This window comes from Tympanuchus pallidicinctus, unplaced genomic scaffold (assembly GCF_026119805.1).
Source record: "Tympanuchus pallidicinctus isolate F22 unplaced genomic scaffold, pur_lepc_1.0 scaffold134, whole genome shotgun sequence".
Classification (NCBI taxonomy): Eukaryota; Metazoa; Chordata; class Aves; order Galliformes; family Phasianidae; genus Tympanuchus; species Tympanuchus pallidicinctus.
Window position 1 is genome coordinate 9296 of NW_026294653.1, and position 12250 is coordinate 21545.

Genomic DNA, 12250 nt, shown 5'->3' on the forward strand with positions numbered 1-12250 from the left:
ATAGCATCTAAGTTAATTCTGAAGGCATATGCCTTTAATTGCATTGCATCTAAGTTAATTCTGAAGGCATATGCCTTTAATTCCATAGCATCTAAGTTAATTCTGAAGGCATATGCATTTAATTGCATTGCATCTAGAGTTAATTCTGCAGGCATATGCCTTTAATTGCATTGCATCTAAGTTAATTCTGCAGGCATATGCCTTTAATTCCATAGCACCTAAGTTAATTATGCAGGCATATGCAATTAATTGCACTGCATCTGAGTTCATTATGCAGGCATATGCCTTTAATTGCATTGCATCTAAGTTAATTCTGCAGGCATATGCCTTTAATTCCATATCATCTAAGTTAATTCTGCAGGCATATGCCTTTAATTGCATTGCATCTAAGTTAATTCTGAAGGCATATGCCTTTAATTGCATTGCATCTAAGTTAATTCTGAAGGCATATGCCTTTAATTCCATAGCATCTAAGTTAATTCTGAAGGCATATGCCTTTAATTCCATAGCATCTAAGTTCATTATGCAGGCATATGCCTTTAATTGCATTGCATCTAAGTTAATTCTGAAGGCATATGCCTTTAATTGCATAGCATCTAAGTTAATTCTGAAGGCATATGCCTTTAATTGCATTGCATCTAAGTTAATTCTGCAGGCATATGCCTTTAATTCCATAGCATCTAAGTTAATTCTGCAGGCATATGCCTTTAATTCCATAGCATCTAAGTTAATTCTGAAGGCATATGCCTTTAATTGCATTGCATCTAAGTTAATTCTGAAGGCATATGCCTTTAATTGCATAGCATCTAAGTTAATTCTGCAGGCATATGCCTTTAATTGCATTGCATCTAAGTGAATTCTGCAGGCATATGCCTTTAATTGCATTGCATCTAAGTTAATTCTGAAGGCATATGCCTTTAATTGCATTGCATCTAAGTTAATTCTGAAGGCATATGCCTTTAATTCCATAGCATCTAAGTTCATTCTGCAGGCATATGCCTTTAATTGCATTGCATCTAAGTTAATTCTGCAGGCATATGCCTTTAATTCCATAGCATCTAAGTTAATTCTGAAGGCATATGCCTTTAATTGCATTGCATCTAAGTTAATTCTGCAGGCATATGCCTTTAATTGCATAGCATCTAAGTTAATTCTGAAGGCATATGCCTTTAATTCCATAGCATCTAAGTTAATTCTGAAGGCATATGCCTTTAATTGCATTGCATCTAAGTTAATTCTGCAGGCATATGCCTTTAATTGCATTGCATCTAAGTTAATTCTGAAGGCATATGCCTTTAATTGCATTGCATCTAAGTTAATTCTGAAGGCATATGCCTTTAATTGCATTGCATCTAAGTTAATTCTGAAGGCATATGCCTTTAATTGCATTGCATCTAAGTTAATTCTGAAGGCATATGCCTTTAATTCCATAGCATCTAAGTTAATTCTGCAGGCATATGCCTTTAATTGCATTGCATCTAAGTTAATTCTGAAGGCATATGCCTTTAATTCCATAGCATCTAAGTTAATTCTGCAGGCATATGCCTTTAATTGCATTGCATCTAAGTTAATTCTGCAGGCATATGCCTTTAATTGCATAGCATCTAAGTTAATTCTGCAGGCATATGCCTTTAATTGCATTGCATCTAAGTTAATTCTGCAAGGCATATGCCTTTAATTGCATTGCATCTAAGTTAATTCTGCAGGCATATGCCTTTAATTCCATAGCATCTAAGTTAATTCTGAAGGCATATGCCTTTAATTGCATAGCATCTAAGTTCATTATGCAGGCATATGCCTTTAATTGCATAGCATCTACGTTAATTATGCAGGCATATGCCTTTAATTGCATTGCATCTAAGTTAATTCTGCAGGCATATGCCTTTAATTGCATTGCATCTAAGTTAATTCTGAAGGCATATGCCTTTAATTGCATTGCATCTAAGTTAATTCTGAAGGCATATGCCTTTAATTGCATTGCATCTAAGTTAATTCTGAAGGCATATGCCTTTAATTCCATAGCATCTAAGTTAATTCTGAAGGCATATGCCTTTAATTGCATAGCATCTAAGTTAATTCTGAAGGCATATGCCTTTAATTGCATAGCATCTAAGTTAATTCTGAAGGCATATGCCTTTAATTGCATAGCATCTAAGTTAATTCTGAAGGCATATGCCTTTAATTCCATAGCATCTAAGTTAATTCTGAAGGCATATGCCTTTAATTCCATAGCATCTAAGTTAATTCTGAAGGCATATGCCTTTAATTGCATTGCATCTAAGTTAATTCTGAAGGCATATGCCTTTAATTGCATTGCATCTAAGTTAATTCTGAAGGCATATGCCTTTAATTGCATTGCATCTAAGTTAATTATGCAGGCATATGCCTTTAATTGCATTGCATCTAAGTTAATTCTGCAGGCATATGCCTTTAATTGCATTGCATCTAAGTTAATTCTGAAGGCATATGCCTTTAATTCCATAGCATCTAAGTTAATTCTGAAGGCATATGCCTTTAATTGCATTGCATCTAAGTTAATTCTGAAGGCATATGCCTTTAATTCCATAGCATCTAAGTTAATTCTGCAGGCATATGCCTTTAATTGCATTGCATCTAAGTTAATTCTGAGGCATATGCCTTTAATTGCATTGCATCTAAGTTAATTCTGAAGGCATATGCCTTTAATTGCATTGCATCTAAGTTAATTCTGAAGGCATATGCCTTTAATTCCATAGCATCTAAGTTAATTCTGAAGGCATATGCCTTTAATTGCATTGCATCTAAGTTAATTCTGAAGGCATATGCCTTTAATTCCATAGCATCTAAGTTAATTCTGAAGGCATATGCCTTTAATTGCATTGCATCTAAGTTAATTCTGATGGCATATGCCTTTAATTGCATTGCATCTAAGTTAATTCTGAAGGCATATGCCTTTAATTCCATAGCATCTAAGTTAATTCTGAAGGCATATGCCTTTAATTGCATAGCATCTAAGTTAATTCTGCAGGCATATGCCTTTAATTGCATAGCATCTAAGTTAATTCTGCAAGGCATATGCCTTTAATTGCATTGCATCTAAGTTAATTCTGAAGGCATATGCCTTTAATTCCATAGCATCTAAGTTAATTCTGAAGGCATATGCCTTTAATTGCATTGCATCTAAGTTAATTCTGAAGGCATATGCCTTTAATTGCATAGCATCTAAGTTAATTCTGAAGGCATATGCCTTTAATTCCATAGCATCTAAGTTAATTCTGAAGGCATATGCCTTTAATTCCATAGCATCTAAGTTAATTCTGAAGGCATATGCCTTTAATTGCATTGCATCTAAGTTAATTCTGAAGGCATATGCCTTTAATTGCATTGCATCTAAGTTAATTCTGAAGGCATATGCCTTTAATTGCATTGCATCTAAGTTAATTCTGAAGGCATATGCCTTTAATTCCATAGCATCTAAGTTAATTCTGAAGGCATATGCCTTTAATTGCATTGCATCTAAGTTAATTCTGAAGGCATATGCCTTTAATTGCATTGCATCTAAGTTAATTCTGCAGGCATATGCCTTTAATTGCATTGCATCTAAGTTAATTCTGCAGGCATATGCCTTTAATTGCATTGCATCTAAGTTAATTCTGAAGGCATATGCCTTTAATTGCATTGCATCTAAGTTAATTCTGAAGGCATATGCCTTTAATTGCATAGCATCTAAGTTAATTATGCAGGCATATGCCTTTAATTCCATAGCATCTAAGTTAATTCTGAAGGCATATGCCTTTAATTGCATTGCATCTAAGTTAATTCTGCAGGCATATGCCTTTAATTCCATAGCATCTAAGTTAATTCTGCAGGCATATGCCTTTAATTGCATTGCATCTAAGTTAATTCTGAAGGCATATGCCTTTAATTGCATTGCATCTAAGTTAATTCTGCAGGCATATGCCTTTAATTGCATTGCATCTAAGTTAATTCTGCAGGCATATGCCTTTAATTGCATTGCATCTAAGTTAATTCTGAAGGCATATGCCTTTAATTCCATAGCATCTAAGTTAATTCTGCAGGCATATGCCTTTAATTGCATTGCATCTAAGTTAATTCTGAAGGCATATGCCTTTAATTCCATAGCATCTAAGTTAATTCTGAAGGCATATGCCTTTAATTGCATTGCATCTAAGTTAATTCTGCAGGCATATGCCTTTAATTCCATAGCATCTAAGTTAATTCTGAAGGCATATGCCTTTAATTGCATTGCATCTAAGTTAATTCTGAAGGCATATGCCTTTAATTCCATAGCATCTAAGTTAATTCTGAAGGCATATGCCTTTAATTGCATTGCATCTAAGTTAATTCTGAAGGCATATGCCTTTAATTCCATAGCATCTAAGTTAATTCTGAAGGCATATGCCTTTAATTGCATTGCATCTAAGTTAATTCTGAAGGCATATGCCTTTAATTGCATTGCATCTAAGTTAATTCTGAAGGCATATGCCTTTAATTGCATTGCATCTAAGTTAATTCTGAAGGCATATGCCTTTAATTCCATAGCATCTAAGTTAATTCTGAAGGCATATGCCTTTAATTGCATTGCATCTAAGTTAATTCTGAAGGCATATGCCTTTAATTCCATAGCATCTAAGTTAATTCTGAAGGCATATGCCTTTAATTGCATTGCATCTAAGTTAATTCTGCAGGCATATGCCTTTAATTGCATTGCATCTAAGTTAATTCTGAAGGCATATGCCTTTAATTCCATAGCATCTAAGTTAATTCTGAAGGCATATGCCTTTAATTGCATAGCATCTAAGTTAATTCTGAAGGCATATGCCTTTAATTGCATAGCATCTAAGTTAATTCTGCAGGCATATGCCTTTAATTCCATAGCATCTAAGTTAATTCTGCAGGCATATGCCTTTAATTGCATTGCATCTAAGTTAATTCTGAAGGCATATGCCTTTAATTGCATTGCATCTAAGTTAATTCTGCAGGCATATGCCTTTAATTGCATAGCATCTAAGTTAATTCTGAAGGCATATGCCTTTAATTCCATAGCATCTAAGTTAATTCTGAAGGCATATGCCTTTAATTCCATAGCATCTAAGTTAATTATGCAGGCATATGCCTTTAATTGCATTGCATCTAAGTTAATTCTGCAGGCATATGCCTTTAATTCCATAGCATCTAAGTTAATTCTGCAGGCATATGCCTTTAATTGCATTGCATCTAAGTTAATTCTGCAGGCATATGCCTTTAATTGCATTGCATCTAAGTTAATTCTGCAGGCATATGCCTTTAATTGCATTGCATCTAAGTTAATTCTGCAGGCATATGCCTTTAATTGCATAGCATCTAAGTTAATTCTGAAGGCATATGCCTTTAATTGCATAGCATCTAAGTTAATTCTGAAGGCATATGCCTTTAATTGCATTGCATCTAAGTTAATTCTGAAGGCATATGCCTTTAATTGCATTGCATCTAAGTTAATTCTGCAGGCATATGCCTTTAATTGCATTGCATCTAAGTTAATTCTGAAGGCATATGCCTTTAATTCCATAGCATCTAAGTTAATTCTGAAGGCATATGCCTTTAATTGCATTGCATCTAAGTTAATTCTGAAGGCATATGCCTTTAATTGCATTGCATCTAAGTTAATTCTGCAGGCATATGCCTTTAATTGCATTGCATCTAAGTTAATTCTGCAGGCATATGCCTTTAATTCCATAGCATCTAAGTTAATTCTGCAGGCATATGCCTTTAATTGCATTGCATCTAAGTTAATTCTGAAGGCATATGCCTTTAATTGCATAGCATCTAAGTTAATTCTGCAGGCATATGCCTTTAATTCCATAGCATCTAAGTTAATTCTGAAGGCATATGCCTTTAATTGCATTGCATCTAAGTTAATTATGCAGGCATATGCCTTTAATTGCATAGCATCTAAGTTAATTCTGCAGGCATATGCCTTTAATTGCATAGCATCTAAGTTAATTCTGCAGGCATATGCCTTTAATTCCATAGCATCTAAGTTAATTCTGCAGGCATATGCCTTTAATTGCATTGCATCTAAGTTAATTCTGCAGGCATATGCCTTTAATTCCATAGCATCTAAGTTAATTCTGAAGGCATATGCCTTTAATTGCATTGCATCTAAGTTAATTCTGCAGGCATATGCCTTTAATTGCATTGCATCTAAGTTAATTCTGCAGGCATATGCCTTTAATTCCATAGCATCTAAGTTAATTCTGCAGGCATATGCCTTTAATTCCATAGCATCTAAGTTAATTCTGCAGGCATATGCCTTTAATTGCATTGCATCTAAGTTAATTCTGAAGGCATATGCCTTTAATTGCACTGCATCTAAGTTAATTCTGCAGGCATATGCCTTTAATTCCATAGCATCTAAGTTAATTCTGCAGGCATATGCCTTTAATTGCATTGCATCTGAGTTAATTCTGCAGTCATATGCCTTTAATTCCAGAGAATCTAAGTTAATTCTGCTGACATATGCCTTTAATTGCACAGCATCTAAGTTAATTCCGCAGGCATATGCCTTTAATTGCATTGCATCTAAGTTAATTCTGCAGGCATATGCCTTTAATTGCATAGCATCTAAGTTAATTCTGCAGGCATATGCCTTTAATTGCATAGCATCTAAGTTAATTCTGCAGGCATATGCCTTTAATTGCACTGCATCTAAGTTAATTCTGCAGTCATATGCCTTTAATTGCATTGCTTCTAAGTTAATTCTGAAGGCATATGCCTTTAATACCATTCCATCTAAGTTAATTCTGAAGGCATATGCCTTTAATTCCACAGCATCTAAGTTAATTCTGAAGGCATATGCCTTTAATTGCACTGCATCTACGTTAGTTCTGAAGGCATATGCCTTTAAATGCATTGCATTTAAATTAATTGTGCAGGCATATGCCTTTAATTGCATTGCATCTAAGTTAATTCTGCAGGCATATGCCTTTAATTTCAGAGAATCTAAGTTAATTCTGCAGGCATATGCCTTTAATTCCACAGCATCTAAGTTACTTCTGCAGGCATATGCCTTTAATTGCACTGCATCTAAGTTAATTCTGCAGGCATATGCCTTTAATTGCACAGCATCTAAGTTAATTCCGCAGGCATATGCCTTTAATTCCACAGCATCTAAGTTACTTCTGCAGGCATATGCCTTTAATTGCACTGCATCTAAGTTAATTCTGCAGGCATATGCCTTTAATTCCACAGCATCTAAGTTACTTCTGCAGGCATATGCCTTTAATTGCATTGCATCTAAGTTAATTCTGCAGGCATATGCCTTTAATTGCATTGCAACTAAGTTAATTCTGCAGGCATATGCCTTTAATTGCATTGCAACTAAGTTAATTCTGCAGGCATATGCCTTTAATTGCACTGCATCTAAGTTAATTCTGCAGTCATATGCCTTTAATTGCATTGCTTCTAAGTTAATTCTGAAGGCATATGCCTTTAATACCATTCCATCTAGGTTAATTCTGAAGGCATATGCCTTTAATTCCACAGCATCTAAGTTAATTCCGCAGGCATATGCCTTTAATTGCATTGCAACTAAGTTAATACTGCAGGCATATGCCTTTAATTGCTTTGCAACTAAGTTAATTCTGCAGGCATATGCCTTTAATTGCATTGCATCTAAGTTAATTCTGCAGGCTTATGCCTTTAATTGCATAACATCTAAGTTAATTCTGCAGTCATATGCCTTTAATTGCATTGCATCTAAGTTAATTCTGCAGACATATGCCTTTAATTGCACAGCATCTAAGTTAATTCCGCAGGCATATGCCTTTAATTCCATAGCATCTAAGTTAATTTTGCAGGCATATGCCTTTAATTGCATTGCATCTAAGTTAATTCTGCAGGCATATGCCTTTAATTGCACTGCATCTAAGTTAATTCTGAAGGCATATGCCTTTAATTGCATTGCATCTAAGTTAATTCTGCAGGCATATGCCTTTAATTGCATAACATCTAAGTTAATTCTGCAGGCATATGCCTTTAATTGCATTGCATCTAAGTTAATTCTGCAGGCATATGCCTTTAATTCCATAGCATCTAAGTTAATTCTGCAGGCATATGCCTTTAATTCCACAGCATCTAAGTTAATTCTGCAGTCATATGCCTTTAATTCCATAGCATCTAAGTTAATTCTGCAGGCATATGCCTTTAATTCCATAGCATCTAAGTTAATTTTGCAGGCATATGCCTTTAATTGCATTGCATCTAAGTTAATTCTGCAGGCATATGCCTTTAATTCCATAGCATCTAAGTTAATTCTGCAGGCATATGCCTTTAATTCCATAGCATCTAAGTTAATTCTGCAGGCATATGCCTTTAATTCCATAGCATCTAAGTTAATTCTGCAGGCATATGCCTTTAATTGCATTGCATCTAAGTTAATTCTGCAGGCAGATGCCTTTAATTCCATAGCATCTAAGTTAATTCTGCAGGCATATGCCTTTAATTCCATAGCATCTAAGTTAATTCTGCAGGCATATGCCTTTAATTCCATAGCATCTAATTTAATTCTGCAGGCATATGCCTTTAATTGCATTGCATCTAAGTTAATTCTGCAGGCAGATGCCTTTAATTCCATAGCATCTAAGATATTTTCAAGGCATAAGCCTTTAATTCCATAGCATCTCAGTTATTTGTGCTGGCATATGCCTTTCATTGCTTTGCAACTAAGTTAATTCTGCAGTCATACACCTTTAATTGCGTTGCAAATAAGTTAATTCTGCAGGCATTGTCCTTTAATTGCACTGCATCTAAGTTAATTCTGCAGTCATATGCCTTTAATTCCATAGCATCTAAGTTACTTCTGCAGGCATATGCCTTTAATTGCATTGCATCTGAGTTAAATCTGCAGGCATATGCCTTTAATTCCAAAGAATCTAAGTTAATTCTGCAGACATATGCCTTTAATTGCACAGCATCTAAGTTAATTCTGCAGGCATATGCCTTTGATTGCATTGCATCTATGTTAATTCTGAAGGCATATGCCTTTAATTGCAATGCATCTAAGTTAATTCTGAAGGCATATGCCTTTAAATGCGTTGCATCTAAATTAATTCTGCAGGCATATGCCTTTAATTGCATTGCATCTAAGTTAATTCTGCAGGCAGATGCCTTTAATTCCATAGCATCTAAGTTAATTCTGCAGACATATGCCTTTAATTGCATTGCATCTAAGTTAATTCTGCAGGCAGATGCCTTTAATTCCATAGCATCTAAGTTATTTTCAAGGCTTAAGCCTTTAATTCCATAGCATCTCAGTTAATTGTGGTGGCATATGCCTTTAATTGCTTTGCATCTATGTTAATTCTGCAGGCATATGCCTTTAATTCCACAGCATCTAAGTTACTTCTGCAGGCATATGCCTTTAATTGCACTGCATCTAAGTTAATTCTGCTGGCATATGCCTTTAATTCCACAGCATCTAAGTTAATTCTGCAGGCATATGCCTTTAATTGCATTGCATCTAAGTTAATTCTGCAGTCATATGCCTTTAATTCCAGAGAATCTAAGTTAATTCTGCAGTCATATGCCTTTAATTCCAGAGAATCTAAGTTACTTCTGCAGGCATATGCCTTTAATTGCATTGCATCTAAGTTAATTCTGCAGGCAGATGCCTTTAATTCCATAGCATCTAAGTTAATTCTGCAGGCATATGCCTTTAATTCCATAGCATCTAAGTTAATTCTGCAGGAATATGCGTTTAATTGCATTGCATCTAAGTTAATTCTGCAGGCATATGCATTTAATTGCATTGCATCTAAGTTAATTCTGCAGGCATATGCCTTTAGTTGCATTGCATCTAAGTTAATTCTGCAGGCATATGCCTTTAATTCCATAGCATCTAAGTTAATTCTGCAGGAATATGACTTTAATTGCATAGCATCTAAGTTAATTCTGCAGGCATATGCCTTTAATTGCATTGCATCTAAGTTAATTCTGAAGGAATATGACTTTAATTGCATAGCATCTACGTTAATTATGCAGGCATATGCCTTTAATTGCATAACACCTAAGTTAATTCTGAAGGCATATGCCTTTAATTGCATACCATCTAAGTTAATTATGCAGGTATATGCTTTCAATTCGATAGAACCAAAGTTAATTCTGCAGGCATATGCCTTTAATTGCATTGCAACTAAGTTAATTCTGCAGGCATATACCTGTAATGGCTTTGCAACTAATTTAATTCTGCAGGCATATGCCTTTAATTGCATTGCAACTAAGTTAATTCTGCAGGCATTGTCCTTTAATTGCATTGCATCTAAGTTAATTCCGCAGGCATATGCCTTTAATTGCATTGCAACTAAGTTAATTCTGCAGGCATATACCTTTAATTGCTTTGCAACTAAGTTAATTCTGCAGGCATATGCCTTTAATTGCATTGCAACTAAGTTAATTCTGCAGGCATTGTCCTTTAATTGCACTGCATCTAAGTTAATTCTGCAGTCATATGCCTTTAATTGCATTGCTTCTAAGTTAATTCTGAAGGCATATGGCTTTAATTCCACAGCATCTAAGTTAATTCTGCAGGCATATGCCTTTAATTGCACTGCATCTACGTTAATTCTGAAGGCATATGCCTTTAAATGCATTGCATTTAAATTAATTGTGCAGGCATATGCCTTTAATTGCATTGCATCTACGTTAATTCTGCAGTCATATGCCTTTAATTCCATAGTATCTAAGTTCATTCTGCAGGCATATGCCTTTAATTGCACTGCATCTAAGTTAATTCTGCAGGCATATGCCTTTAATTCCAGAGAATCTAAGTTAATTCTGCAGACATATGCCTTTAATTGCACAGCATCTAAGTTAATTCCGCAGGCATATGCCTTTAATTGCATTGCATCTACGTTAATTCTGCAGGCATATACCTTTAATTGCTTTGCAACTAAGTTAATTCTGCAGGCATATGCCTTTAATTGCATTGCAACTAAGTTAATTCTGCAGGCTTATGCCTTTAATTGCATAACATCTAAGTTAATTCTGCAGTCATATGCCTTTAATTCCAGAGAATCTAAGTTAATTCTGCAGACATATGCCTTTAATTGCACAGCATCTAAGTTAATTCCGCAGGCATATGCCTTTAATTGCATTGCATCTACGTTAATTCTGCAGGCATATACCTTTAATTGCTTTGCAACTAAGTTAATTCTGCAGGGATATGCCTTTAATTGCATTGCAACTAAGTTAATTCTGCAGGCATTGTCCTTTAATTGCACTGCATCTTTGTTAATTCTGCAGGCATATGCCTTTAATTGCATAGCATCTAAGTTAATTCTGAAGGCACATGCCTTTAATTGCATTGCATCTGAGTTAATTCTGCAGGCATATGCCTTTAATTCCAGAGAATCTAAGTTAATTCTGCAGACATATGCCTTTAATTGCATTGCATCTAAGTTAATTCTGCAGGCATATGCCTTTAATTCCATAGCATCTAAGTTAATTCTGCAGACATATGCCTTTAATTGCATTGCATCTAAGTTAATTCTGCAGGCAGATGCCTTTAATTCCATAGCATCTAAGTTATTTTCAAGGCTTAAGCCTTTAATTCCATAGCATCTCAGTTAATTGTGCTGGCATATGCCTTTAATTGCTTTGCAACTAAGTTAATTCTGCAGTCATACACCTTTAATTGCGTTGCAACTAAGTGAATTCTGCAGCATTGTCCTTTAATTGCACTGCATCTAAGTTAATTCTGAAGGCATGTGCCTTTAATTGCATAACATCTAAGTTAATTCTGCAGGCATATGCCTTTAATTGCATTGCATCTAAGTTAATTCTGCAGTCATATGCCTTTAATTCCAGAGAATCTAAGTTAATTCTGCAGGCATATGCCTTTAATTCCACAGCATCTAAGTTAATTCCGCAGGCATATGCCTTTAATTGCACAGCATCTAAGTTAATTCCGCAGGCATATGCCTTTAATTGCACAGCATCTAAGTAAATTCCGCAGGCATATGCCTTTAATTCCATAGCATCTAAGTTAACTCTGCAGGCATATGCCTTTAATTCCATAGCATCTCAGTTAATTGTGCTGGCATATGCCTTTAATTGCTTTGCAACTAAGTTAATTCTGCAGTCATACACCTTTAATTGCACTGCATCTAAGTTAATTCTGCAGGCATATGCCTTTAATTGCATTGCATTTAAGTTAATTCTGCAGGCATATGCCTTTAATTCCATAGCATCTAAGTTAATTTTGCAGGCATAT